Source organism: Pristis pectinata, chromosome 6, assembly GCF_009764475.1.
Source record: "Pristis pectinata isolate sPriPec2 chromosome 6, sPriPec2.1.pri, whole genome shotgun sequence".
Lineage (NCBI taxonomy): Eukaryota > Metazoa > Chordata > Chondrichthyes > Rhinopristiformes > Pristidae > Pristis > Pristis pectinata.
Window position 1 is genome coordinate 8,183,618 of NC_067410.1, and position 13,349 is coordinate 8,196,966.

Here is a 13,349-nt window from a genome sequence, read left to right on the forward strand (position 1 = left end):
CCATTCAATGCAATCATGTCCAATCCAGTTTTCCTCAAGTGCACTTTCCGGACCTCTCTCCCGAACACCTCGTTGCCTTCTTGGGTGGAAATCTATCTTTCTCTGCTTTGAATATTTTCAAGGATTCAGCCTCCACAGTTTTCTTTGGCAAGGAATCTGAGAGAATTGCAATCGTTTGAGGGAAGAAATTCTTCCTCACCTCAGTCCCAAATGGGCCTCCCCTTATTCTGAGATTGTGCAATCTGGTCCTAGACAAGAGGAAATATCTTCCGACTAAGTGTCAAATTCCCTAAGAAAAAAAATCAGCTGGAGGAACTCAGCGGGTCAGCAGTTTGCTTTTTTGCTTTAATTGATACTTGGTTTATTATTGTTGTATGTACCGAAATACAGTGCAAAGCTTTGTTTTGCATGCCCTCTAACAGATCATTCCATATACAAGTACATCAAGGTAGTCTAAAAGAATAAAAGCACAAAATGCAGAATATAGTGTTACGGTTGCAGAGAAAGTGCAGTGCAGGTAGACAACTAGGTGCAAGGGCCGTCATGAGGTGGACTGAGAGATCGAGATTTCATTTTTATTGTAAGAGGTCCATTCAAGTCTTATAACATGCTCCGGATTACAGCATCTGCAGTCTCTTGTGTCTCCAAACTCCCCAAGAATCCTTTTTCCTCACAGATGCTGCTCGATCCACTGGTGAGTTCTTCCAGCAGTTTGCTTTTTGCTCCAGATTCCAACATCTGCAGTCTGTTGTGTCTCCCTAAGAACCTTCTCAGTTTCAATTAGATTGCCTTTCATTCCAAACTCTAGTAAGTATGGACAGAATCCATTCAACCTTTGGATGTATCGCAGCTTGCTACGGCAACTGCTCTGCCCAGGACCACAAGAGAGTTGTGGACACAGCCCAGCGCATCACGGACACCAGCCTCCCCTCTATGGACTCTGTCTTTACCTCTTGTTGTCTTGGTGAAGCAGCCAGCATAATCAAAGACCCCACCCACTTGGGACATTCTCTCTTCTCTCCCATCGGGTAGAAGACATAGGAGCCTGAGGGCACGTACCACCAGACTTAAGGACAGCTTCTACCCCACTGTGATAAAACTATTGAATGGTTCCCTTATACAATGAGATGGACTATGACCTCACAATCTAACTTGTTGTGACCTTGCACCTTATTGCACTGCACTTTCTCTGTAGCTATGACACTTTACTCTGTACTGTTACTGTTTTTACCTGTACTACATCAATGCACTCTGTACTAACTCAATGTAACTGCACTGTGTAATGAATTGACCTGTATGATCAGTATGCAATACAAGTTTTTCACTGTACCTCGGTACAAGTTACAATAATAAACCAATACCAAAGGACAAGCCTTCTATATGTGGAATCATCCAAGTGATCCTTGTCTAAACTCTTTTGAATGATATATCTTTCCCTAGATGTGTCCTCACTAGTGCCTTGTACAGTTTCAGTGAAACTTACCAACTTTTATACTCCTATCAGCCTTCCCAGTTACCTGCTGCACCTGCATGCCAACTTTCTGTTCTGTGAATGAAGACCCTCAAATTGCTTTATGCTGCATCTTTCTGCAGTATTTCTCCATTGAAATTATAAACTTTTATCATTCTTCCTTCCAAAGCGCACAACATTATCCCACATTATACTCCTTTTTCCAACTTTTTCCCCACTTACTGAACCTATCAATATCTCTCTATACAGGCCGCTCCCAGGTAACGAACGTGTTCCGTTTTTTACTGACTTCGAAAAGAAATGCAGATCCTGTAATCTACAGCATGTTATAAGACTCTTGAACGGACCTATTATACGATAAAGGCGAAGTCTCCATCTCCCAATTTACCTCATCATAGCCCTTGCACTCTTATTTGTCGACCTGCACTTTCTCTGTAACTCGAACACTATAGTCTGCATTCTCACACAAAATGCTGGAGGACTGAAGAAGGGTCTCGACCCGAAATGTCGACTGTTTATTTCCCTCCATAGGTGCTGCCTGATCTGCTGAGTTCCTCCAGCATTTTGCGTGTGTTGCTCCAGATTCCAGCATCTGCAGAGCCCCTTGTGCCTTCATATTCTGCATTCTTTTTTTTCCCCCTTGATAGAGGTGTACAAGATAATAAGAGGCATAGATTGAGTGGACAGTCAGAGACCTTTTTCCCAGGGCGACAATGGCTAACACGAGGTGACATAATTTTAAGGTGATTGGAGGAAGATATAAGGGGCATGTGGAGGAAGATATAAGGGGGATGTCAGGGGTGTTCTTTACACAGAGGTTGGTGGGTGCATGGAACGCACTGCTGGCAAAGGTTGTGGGGGCAGATATATTAGGGACATTTAAGAGACTCTTAGATAGACATATGAATGATAGAGAAATGAGTGGGGGCTATGTGGGAGGGAAGGGTTAGATAGATCTTAGAGCAGGATAAAATGTCAGCACAACATTGCGGGCCGAAGGGCCTGTACTGTGCTGTAGTGTTCTATGTTCTATGCTCTATGTACTATCTCGACGTACTCATGTCTGGAATGATCCATAAAAATCTCTCGAAATGGTAACCATGCTGCTGCAGTATGGTAATAAATGGCATCAGAAGAATATAAGAAAGAATGATTACTAAAGATGAAGAGAGAGAGGAAACTAGTTCTGCTGTTCAGAGGAATGATGTAAGGTGCAAACTGCAGAGTCCTGGTGCAGGGTTTTGACCCGAAAGGTTAACAATTCCTTTTGCTCCAGGAATTTCTTCCATCGACAATAAGGTCTTTGAGATGTATCACCTTTCATTCACCCTATCTTTTGGGGCACAGACAGGGTAAATGCACACAGCCCAGACTCAAAACATCGACTGTCCATTTCCCCCCACAGAAGCTGCTCGACCCGCTGAGTTCCTCCAGCAGATTGTTTGTTGCTCCAGATTTAAATTTAAATTCCAGCATCTGCAGTCTCTTGTATCTTCACTGTTAGTTGCCTAACCTAGACTTGAATTTCAAGATACTTAACAGTTTTTCCTCCAAGCACATGGGAAACTATGTGCTCAGCTGAGAGTGAGGGTTCTGATATTTCCCTTCCGTTCAAAATATCTTCTGCCAGTGGGTCACACAGTTGGCTCCTGTCACAGGCATGGAACTGCAAAGATTCCTGGAGAAAGCAGCCGAAGAGCAAGTGACGTGTTCTCTTCTGTTGGGATTAAGTGACTGCACTTTGGTACGTGAAACCCAGCAGAGGTGGTGCCCTGTGAGAACTTTCCAGCCCACATACCGACTTCGCATCCTGTTCATCTTCCTTGCTACTTCCCACGAAATATTTTAAACCAGAGTCATTATGATGCAAATTTTCTTGAACTGTTAATCGTGTTGCTCTTGGCACCTCCTTGCCTTGGGTGAGGACCTTGAATCAACAGTGGATTTATTATGCAGCACTCCTGGAATTTCTTACTTCATTGTCACATGGATGGAGTTCTAAAAAACAAAATATGCATCTAATTACTTCAGTCAATCAAAGTCAAAATTGAGTTTATTGCCATATGCACAAGTACATGTATGCACAGGTGCAATGATAAACTTACTTGCAGCAGCGCCACAGGCACATAACATCAGATAAGCAGCAGTCAGAAGAAAAACATAAATTATACAAGAAAGAACACAATTAAAATGAAAAAAAAGAGTCCATTGTAGTAGAAAGTGGTGATAGTGTTGCTATACTGAGGTAGTGATTTAGGGTTGTGCAGGTTGTTCAAGAACTGAGTGGTTGACGGGAAGTCCAATTCACATGTGGAGAATCTGTTAAGATATATAAAATCATACAATATGAATAATCTTTATTTATTTTGAAGGATATGAGCTCAAATTTCCTGGCACAGCAGAAGTATCAGAAAGCCGTTTGGAGGAGTATTGTCACAATCAAGCCACAAATAACAGAGGCACCAGGGAGGGTTTCAACACCAAGCCCTGTGAGTAGTAACTGGTCTGGTTAAGTCTATGAAGAGCAAGAGCAGGTCATTCAACCCCCCCTAGCCTGCTTCACCAGTCAACATGATTAGAGACTGATGTGATCTTTGTGTTTTTTCACCAGGATGATTTCAGAGACGAGAGGCTTTGGAACAGAGGAGGGCTACTTATTTATCTATTTATTTGGATGTAGGCATTACCAGCAAGACCAGCATCATTTGCCTGTCCTTAGTTAGCCTGAATAGAGCAGATTGCTGAGCCAGTTCAGAAGACATTTAAAGTCAGAGGGAGAAACAAGAGACGGCAGATGCTGGAACCTGGAGCAAGAAACAAACTGCTGGAGGAACTCAGCAGGTCGAGCAGCATCTGTGGGGAGAGAGGAACTGTCCCCCCCACAGATGCTGCCTGACCCACTGGGTTCTTCCAGCAGTTCATTGTTTGCTCTACAGTCTCTCGTTTCTCCTCTGTGTTCTTTGGAGTTTAGAAAAACAAGGGGTGACCTTATTAAAACATATAAAATCCTAATGAGTTACGAAGGGTAGATGTTGAGACATTTTCACTGGAGTGTCAAACGAGGCGAGTTACAAGGTAAGGGGGCATTGATATAAAACTGAGATGTGTAGAAATTGCGTCTCACAGAGGGAGCGAATCTGTAATTCTCTATTGTGGTGGGTTGTGGAGACCAGGTCAATGGAAATATTTAAAGAGAAGGTAGATAAATTTTTCAAAGACCAGGGAACTGAGGGCAATACAGAACTGGGTCAGAAGAGGTGGTATGGACAGTCACGATCTTATTCAATGGTGCGGCAGGCTTGAGGGGTTAGATTGCCTCGTCTTGCTTCTACTTTCTCGTGTGTATTATCTGGTTTTAAATTCCATGGCTGCTAGGGTGGGGTAATTTGGATTGTTGGCTCAGGCCCGTGGGCTATTAGTCCATAACTTAATCCCTGCAACCATCACCTTACCCCAGATTGAAAGGGGTTCTGATAAGAGTTATTTAAAACAACAAAACTTGAAAATATAAACACTGGGAGACCATTCAGCCCCTTTTGCATGCTCCAGCACTCAGTAAGAAAATGACTGATTTTTGCTACCTCAGCATCACTTTCCTGCAAAGCCCCAGATCTGTCAATTCCATTAATACCTAAAAATCTCTCTTGAACATGCAAAGCAACTGCACCTCCACAATCTTTGGGCAGAGACTTCCAAAAGTTCACTATCACTCCGGGAAAAGAAATTTTGTCCCTTCTCAGTCTTGAATGCCTAACCCCTTGTTATGAGACGATTACTCCTGATTCTAGATTCTACAGCCAGAGGAGGCATTAACTCTGTCCAATTTCCTCTGTTTCAATGAAATTGACTCTCATTGTTTCTAATGAGAGCAGGGATCCAGTGTGCTTAATCCTCATACAACCACCGAGGGATCAATCAACCCAGGGACCTCAGCTGCACTCCCTCTACCCCAAGCATATTCTTCCTTAGGAAGGTAAGTAGTTGGTACAGAGCTATCATGGTATGGACAGGCCGAATGGCCTACTTCCCATGCTGCAACCCCTGTTTCTTCCATTACAGTAAAGCCTAATCTCCACTGTGGGAGGCACTAAAACCTTGCCCAATGCACCGTCTGCTGCCTCCATCAGCACCATTTTGTCCCCCCCCCCACCACGTGGGGCGGGGTTTAAAAGCGCGGGAAAACCTGCCTCCCGCCTCCCCGTGTGACGTCACCGGGCGCCGTACAACAAAATGGCGTCGCGCGGCGGGATGGAGCTCCGTGCCGTCACGTTGCCCTTCTGTTCGGCTTTTTCAAGTGAGAATTATAGCTTTCCCGCCCCCCTCATCGTTTATTTTGTTGAAATCACGCCCCATTTTATTCACCTCTGTTTCTGATTTATTTTCTCTTTCATTCTCGCTGCGTTGCTCGTTCGTCGGTCCGTTCCTTCTCCTCTGGCGGGCTGGCGCAACTAGTGCGTCCCCGAAGTGGTCCGGGCTGGAAACTCGGAGCGGCGCCGCAGGTTCCGCCCGGCCAATGCTGGCAGCAGTGTGTTTGGTATTGGTTTATTATTGTCACTTGTACCGAGATACAGTGAAAAGCTTGTCTTGCATACCGATCGTACAGGTCAATTCATTACACAGTGCAGTTACATTGGGTTAGTACAGAGTGCATTGATGTAGTACAGGTAAAAACAATAACAGTACAAAGTATCACAGCTACAGAGAAAGTGCAGTGCAATAAGGTGCAAGGTCACAACAAGGTAGATTGTGAGGTCAGAGTCCATCTCATTGTATAAGGGAACTGTTCAATAGTCTTATCGCAGTGGGGTAGAAGCTGTCCTTAAGCCTGGCGGTACTGCCCTCAGGCTCCTATATCTTCTACCCGATGGAAGAGGAGAGAAGAGAGAATGACCCGGGTGGGTGGGGTCTTTGATTATGCTGGCTGCTTCGCCAAGGCAGCGAGAGGTAAAGGCAAGAGTCCAAGGTGGGGAGGCTGGTGTCCGTGATGGGCTGGGCTGTGTAGCACTGCCCTGAGACCAATTCCACTGATGGTTTATGTTAATGATTTGGATATAGGATGAGAGAGAAATGACCACATCTGCAAATGATGAAATAGAATAAGAAGGAAAAAAAATACTTTGAAAGTTCTTTATGTTGTAGGAGTGTCACTGATCACTGCAAAGTGTGAATAAACATGTTGCCCTAAAACTGCAGTTCAAGTTTGGGACTTGTCGGATATTGTGTTTTTGTGTTTTAGCTAATGTTTCCTTTGCAAAAAAAATGACTGTATCGACGGCCACTCACAGAAATGAGTTCCAAATTTTTACCACCCATTGTACTCATGGACGTCCTGCTTCTGATTTTTAAACTCTGTTCCTTGCTTCTAGGATTTCCCAGTGAGCAAAACTTGTTTTTTTTTCTACCTACCCCCCTCTGTCAATCACAATCAATCCATCAGTTGACCTAAATATATTGACAACAATGGTCAAATTACCTGTCCATCTTCAAAATGCAGAAAATACAATCATAGTCTGTGTAATCACAAAGGAAAGAGTGATTTCACTGAAGATAGACTTTTAATTCCTTGTAATGCAGTCTTCCAGGTGGGAAGGTATTTTATTAGCCTTGTTGATTATTTCTAATGTCTTTAGACCTTCAAGGGTTTCACTATTTAGAAGGTACTTTTTTCAAGTCAATATTGGGTGACATGATATTTATTTATATTGAAATCTATTTGCCATAATTTTGCCCATTCACTAAATCTGTTAATATAATTGTAATTTTATGATTCCACCTATATTGTTTATAATGCTGCATATCTTTGTCATATTGCTACACCTGTATTTCTGTCTCTTGATCCTTTCATCTAAATCATTAATAAATACATTGAGTGGTTGAGGTCTAACTCAGATTCCTAGGGAACACCAAATGTCATGTCATACTATGTTTCGCTTGGGTCATATCTAGCACAAAGAAAGATAGTTATTGGAGATCTAACATTCAACAACATTACCTTTTATGTCTCATAGCATCATTGTCAAGGACATAGAACATAGAACAGAACAGCACAGAAACAGACCCTTCAGCCCACAATGTCTGCACCGACTATGACGCCAAGTTAAACTAATTCTCTTCCGTCTGTACATGATCCACATCCCTCCATTCCCTGCAGATTTCATGTGTCTATCTAATAGTCTCTTAAATGCTTCCACCACTACCCCTGTCAGCCCGTTCCAGGCACCCACCACTCTCTGTGTTTTAAAAAAAAGTCTTGCCCCACACATCTCCTTTAAACTTCCCCCCTCTCACCTTAAATGCATGTCCTCTAGTACTTGAATTGCACACAGTGCCCCAAGTCCGGCCTAAACAAAGTTTTATATAGTTTTACATTAACTTGAAATTCAACTGGTGCAGTCATATAAATGTTATATTTGCAAGACCAGGTTAGTGACTGGGTATTCTGTGGTGAGTAATTCATCTTATAAGTCCCCAAAGTTTTTCTATGTGCAAGACACATCGGGATAATGAAGGAAGATGCTAAACTTGCGTGGATGAAACCTGTTCCAACGATACTCAAAAAAACACCGTCCAGGATGAAATAGCCCCCTTAATTGGGACCCAATTCCCTCACCCTGTAGAGTCAGTAGTCCACCCTGCACACCATAGATGCAGTGTGTACTAGTATGAAATGCAATGTTGCATGTTAGAGTCATAGGGAGAGATACAACATAGAAACAACCCTATCGGCCCACTGAGTCTGCATCAACCATCAAGCACCTATCTTTATACTGATTTTAGCCTAATCTATTTTATTTTTCCCAAATTCCCATCAGCTCTCCCCAGATTCTACAACTAATCTGCATACTAGAGGCAATTTACAGTGGTCAATTAACCTACCAACCCCAACATTTTCTGGAAGTGGGAGGAAACCAAAGCATCCAAAGGAGACCAACGTGGTCTTGGAGAACATGCAAACTCCATACAGACAGCACCAAAGGTTGGGATTAAACCTGGGTCACTGAAGTTGTGACGTAATAGATAAAGGCTTTTATGACTGCATCTACCAAATGTGATACTGTTTATTTCCCAGCAGGATGAGGGCAACAGAGTTATGGGAATATCACTACCTCAATCTTTCTTTAAAAGTCACACACCATCTTCATTTGTACTTACATTGCCCTTCCTTTATCATCAGTAAATTCTGGATTTTAAGTCTCTACCTAACACCACTGAAGGAGTACTTTTAACCGTGCAGTCTCTGGCAGTTCAAGACAGCTGCTCATCGCCATTTATCAAGGGCATTGAAGGACGGCTGATAAATGGAGACACAAGAGACTGCAGAAGCTGGAATCTGGAGTGAAAAAAAAAACAAGCTGCCGGAGGAAACCCAGTGGGTCAGGCAGCATTTGTGGAGGGAAACGGGCTAGTTGACATTTTGGGTCGAGACCCTTCATCTGGCTCTGGCTGATAAATGTTGGCCTTGCCAAGCAATGATTAAATCCCATAAATGAATAAAAGCAAATTTGAATGCCTGCTATTTATTCCTGCAACACTTCTGCCACCCAGCCAATTTCGTAAACAGGTGAATAATTTGCCTTTGATTCTATGAGTCTTAAGTTTAGCTAACAATCTTTGAAAATCTTATAACATGCCTTCTGGAAGACCATATATAAGACATCCCTTTGCTTCTACTTTCCCTACTCAGATAGCTTCATAAGGCAAATCGTCCATTTAGAAATCCTCTCCCAGATCTCAGAAGTTTTAAGGAGTCACTCCATCCTTCATTATAAAAGTCACCAAGAGTAGTGGGAAACTGGAAAATTGGGAAAACTTTAAAAAGCAACAAAGAACCACTAAGCAAGCAATAAGGAAAGGGGAAATAGATTATGAAAGTAAACTACCACAAAATATAAAAATAGATAGTAAAAGTTTTTGTAATTATATTAAGTGGAAAAGGGTGGCTAAAGTGAACATAGGTCCCTTGGAAGATGACAAGGAGGAATTAGTGTTGGGTAATGTGGAAATGGCCGAGGCCTTGAACAACTATTTTGTGTCAGTCTTCATAGTGGAGGACACATCTAACATGCCAAAGAGAGATGTTATGGATGTGATGGGAGGTGAGGACCTCGATACAATCGCTGTCACTAAAGAGGTAGTGATGAGCAAACTAGTGGGCCTAAAGGTAGACAAGTCCCTGGTCCTGATGGATGCATCCCAGGGCACTGAAAGAAATGGCAGAAGTTACAGTAAGGCGTTGTGAAAATTTACCAAAATTCTCTGGACTCTGGGCAGGTCCCAGTGGATTGGAAGACAGCAAATGTCACGCCACTGTTTAAAAAGGATGTAGGCAAAAGACAGGTAACTACAGGCCAGTTAACTTAATGTCTGTAGTCAGGAAAATGCTTGAAGCTTTCATTAAGGAAGAAATAGCGAGACATCTGGATAGAAGTGGTTCCATCAGGCAGACGCAGCATGGATTTAGGAAGGGCAGGGTCCTGTTTGACAAACTTACTGGAGTTCTTTGAAGATATAATGAGCACAGTGGATAGAGGGGAACAGGTAGATATTGTATACTTGGATTTCCAGAAGGCGTTCGATAAGGTGCCACATAAAAGACTTATCCATAGATAAGGATGCATGGAGTTGGGGGTAATTTATTAGTATGGATAGAGGATTGGTTAACCAATAGAAGGCAGAGAGTTGGGATAAATGGGTGTTTCTCTGGTTGGCAATCAGTGGTGAGCGGGGTGCTGCAGGGGTCGGTGCTGGGCCTGCAACTGTTCGCATATACATTAACAATTTGGAAGAGGGGGACTGAGTGCAGCGTATCGTTTGCTGATGACACTAAATTGAGTGGAAAAGCAAATTGTGCAGAGGATGCGGAGAGTCTGCAGAGAGATATAGATAGGTTAAGTGAGTGGGCAAGGCTCTGGCAGATGGAGTACAAACGCTGGTAAATGTGAGGTCATTCTCTTTGGAAGGAAAAATAGAAGATCAGATTATTATTTAAATGGTGAAAGATTGCAGCATGCTGTTGTGCAGAGGGACCTGGGAGTGCTTGTGCATGAATCGCAAAAGGTTGGTTTGCAGGTGCAACAGGTTATCAGAAGGCAAATAGAATGTTGGCCTTCATTGCCAGAGGGATTGAATTTAAGAGCAGGGAGGTTATGTTGCAACTGTACAGGGTATTGGTGAGGCCGCACCTGGAATACTGCTTGCAGTTCTGGTCTCCTTACCTGAGAAAAGATATACTGGCTTTGGAGGTGGTGCAGAGGAGGTTCACCAGGTTGATTCTGGAGATGAGGGGGTTAGCCAATGAGGAGAGATTGAGTCGCCTGGGACTATGCTTGCTGGAATTCAGAAGAATGAGAGGGGACCTTATAGAAACATATAAAATTATGAAAGGAATAGATAAGATAGAGGCAGGAGGGTTGTTTCCACTGGTAGGTGAGACTAGAACTAGTGGACAGAGCCTCAAGATTCAGGGGAACAGATTTAGGACGGAGATGAGGAGAAACTGCTTTTCCCAGAGTGTAGTGAATCTGTGGAATTCTCTGCCCAGGGAAGCAGTAGATGTTACCTCATTAAATATATTTAAGACACAGATAGATTTTTGCATAGTAGGGGAATTAAGGGTTATGAGGAAAAGGCAGGTAGGTGGATCTGAGTCCACAGCCAGATCAGCCATGATCTTATTGAATGGCGGAGCAGGCTCGATGGGCCAGATGGCCACCTCCTGCTCCTATCCCTTATGTAAACTCCAGCAACTTCCTGACAGCTGCTTAACTACTCTCTAATTCCCTGATTTCCTTTTCTCAGCTTTTTTAAGTAAGAGGAAGACATGAACGATGTTCTAATTTAAGGAAATGGTTGATCAACAGAGAGAACATTGAAAGATCAGAGTGAAGTTCCCTATACTGTCTCACTTTTTAAAAAATCCCTTGATAAGACTGTCATGGTGGTGCAATGGTTTTTGCAACTGCCCCACAGTTCCAAAGACCCGTGTTTCTTCCTGACCTCAGGTGCTACTGGTTAACTCTTACATGGTTTCAACCCCCACTGGGGCACAATGCTGATCATTTTGTGAAGTAACCCCTGGATATTGAGAATCAGAATCAGTTTACTATCACTGACTTATATGACGTGAAATTTGTGGTTTTGCAGCAGCAGTACAGTGGGAAGACATAAAACTACTATAAATTGCAAAAATAAATAATTAGTGCAAAAGAAAAGGAATAACGAGGTAGTGTTCATAGGTTCGTGAACCGTTCAGAAATCTGATGGTAGAAGGGAAGAAGATGTTGCTGAATGGTTGAGTGTGGGTCCTCAGGATCCTGTACCTCCTCCCCAAGATACAGGAACCTGAAGGGCAAAATATTGGGCAAAATTTGCCTTTTACTGGTTGAGCTCCATACTCCGCTGCTTTAACTATATAGCTCAAGATTCCATTGTTCAAGTCTATCAAGATCCCCAGATCCATATCAATAGTGTCATTAATTATACCATCATTACTATATTGGTTATGTTACTGGACTAGTAATCACGCAACCTGGCCTAGTGATCTGGAGACATGAGTTCAAAATCCCTTCCATGACAGCTGGGGCATTCAATTAGTTGAATAAATAAGGATAGATATCTTTATTAGTCCACAGGTACATCAAAACACACAGTGAAATGCATCTTTTGTGTAGAGTGTTCTGGGGGCAGCCCGCAAGTGTCGGCCACACTTCCGGCACCAACATATCATGCCCACAACTTCCTGACCCATACATCTTTGGAATGGGGAGGAAACTGGAGCACCAGAGGAAACCCACACAGACATGGGGGAGAACGTACAAACTCCTTACAGACAGCGGCCGGAATTGAACCCAGGTCCGCTGGTGCATTAAAGCTTTACGCTAACCACTACACTACCGTGCACTACAGTACTCTACTGTGAAGAAGTTTGTATCAGTAATAGCAGTCATGAAGCCAACCAGACTATTGCCCACTGAGTTCCTCCAGCCCTTTGTGTGTGGCAAAAGCTCTTGTGGTTCGCGACTGTCCTTTGGGGAAAGGAATTTGCTGCCCTCACTCATCCTCAGGCTGCATGTGACATTGCACCCACGCCAGTGTGGTTGAACTGACCTAAAGAGACCAACTGATACAGGTGGACAGAGTGGGTAAGAAAACATATCGAGTGTTGGCCTTTTTCGGCTGAGGCATTGAGTATAAGAGTTAGGACATCGTGTTAAAATTATACAAATTATTGGTTAGACTGCACTTGGAGAATTGTGTGCAGTTCTGGTCACCACACTATAGGAAGGATGTGATTAACATAACATATCTTTATTAGTCACATGTACATCGAAACACACAGTGAAATGCAACTTTGCGTAGAGTGTTCTGGGGGCAGCCAGCAAGTGTCGCCACGCTTCCGATGCCAACGTAGCATGCCCACAACTTCCTAACCCGTACATCTTTGGAATGTGGAAGGAAACCGGAGCACCCGGAGGAAACCCACGCAGACACAGGGAGAACGTACAAACTCCTTACAGACGGTGGCCGGAATTGAACCCGGGTCACTGGTGCTGTAATAGCGTTATGCTAACTTCTACACTACCATGTAGTGTAGTGTAAGCTATAGAGGATGCAGAAAAGATTCACAAGGATGTTGCCTGGATTGGAGGGCTTGAGTTGTGGGGAGAGATTGTACAGACTGGGTCTGTTAACCCTGGAGCAAAGGAGGCTGAGAGGTGGCATGATATATAAAATTATGAGAGGCAAAGATAGGATAGATAGAGTCTGTTTGCCATGGTAGAGGTGTCTAAAACTAGAGGGTATAGGTTTAAGGTGAGAGGGAGGAGGTTTAAAGGGGATCTGAGGGGTAAATTTTACGCACAGAGTAGTCAGTATCTGG

The 13,349-nt window shown here is 43.3% G+C and overlaps 1 protein-coding gene across 1 annotated transcript in view; it reads right to left on the reverse strand.

Annotated features, from left to right (window-relative positions):
• Positions 1-3,196, reverse strand: part of hemk1 (HemK methyltransferase family member 1) — a 110,138-nt gene extending 106,942 nt beyond the window's left edge. Inside the window, exon 1 of the mRNA XM_052019100.1 lies at positions 3,012-3,196. The gene's annotated coding sequence lies outside the window, so the exon portion shown is untranslated. The remainder of the gene's footprint in view (positions 1-3,011) is intronic.
• Between the last annotated feature and the right edge of the window lie 10,153 nt (positions 3,197-13,349).